The sequence below is a fragment of the Pagrus major genome, chromosome 13 (assembly GCF_040436345.1).
Source record: "Pagrus major chromosome 13, Pma_NU_1.0".
Classification (NCBI taxonomy): Eukaryota; Metazoa; Chordata; class Actinopteri; order Spariformes; family Sparidae; genus Pagrus; species Pagrus major.
In genome coordinates this window covers 21621475-21622595 of record NC_133227.1, presented here as the reverse complement: position 1 = coordinate 21622595, position 1121 = coordinate 21621475, and positions in this window count along the sequence as shown.

Below are 1121 nucleotides of genomic sequence, written 5' to 3'. Positions count from 1 at the left end.
TTGCTTGTGCGGGATTTTCTCCTCCGTGCGTTAATCTGCATCATCCCCCCCCCGTTTGGTTAAATCCTTGTCAAGCATCGGATTTATTTTTATTTTTATTTCATTTTTTTTTTTAAAGGGAGAATTGTGTGTCTCTCTCCCCCCCCTCCCTCACTCCCTCCCTCCTCCTCCTCCTCCTCCCCCCCTCCTCCTCGACTCCCAATCCGCTCACGGTGCACCTTGGAACATCACAAGCAAGTACAGCAGGGGTATTGTCTTCTATGTGGGGCTGTGTGAGCAGGATTCTGCGCTCCTTGGTGACAATCCGTTATTTCTCTCCTTCTTCTTCTTCCTGCGCTTTTCCTGTAAGTAAGTAATCGGGTCTGATTCATGCCTTCAGAAAAAAAAAAAGGGAAAAAAGATGGACCGTGATGGTGAGCGTTGTGTTTTGCATGCGCAATAGCGCAGGGCTAATTGCTTACATACTTTATGACCCGGCTGACATCATAGCTTCATGATTGAGGAGGATGCAAACGCTCTTATTTTTAAGGAGGGGGGGTTTGGGTTGTGGGGGGGTGGGGGGGTTGATATTGCGGTACCGCCGCGGTTCACATTGCAGGGTATTAGAGGAGGCTGTGCACAGGTGCTACTGAAGCTCACACAGGGTGTTATGTGGTCGATGGTGTGCTTGCCTTGTTATTTCTTCTTAATCATCGTGCGCTACAGATGCAGCCATGGCGTGTCAGGCGTCTGAGCAGCTATCCACACACACACACACACACACACAGTCAGATGTGATGTAGGATGTGTTTACTGTCGAATTACGATGTAAAGCGCCTGTGTCTGGTGACATGTGATGGACCCCGTGCATGTAACAGGGCCCGGCTTGGTGTGATTCATGTGCTGTCAGTGAGTCTGTGACAGATGTTTGGGAAGCAGGACCAGAAAAAAAAACAAAAAAACAGCCCCTCACATAGGAGGTACCTCTGTAGGAACCTCCACCTCCACCTTGGTTGCCGTCTGACATGTTTGTTGATGAGATGTTGGAGTTAATGGTGGACCACTGGCTCCTGACTTAGTAATGATGTTCCTTCTCTCTCCCTCTTTGACCTCCAGCAGTGAAAGGTCCTCATATTGCAACT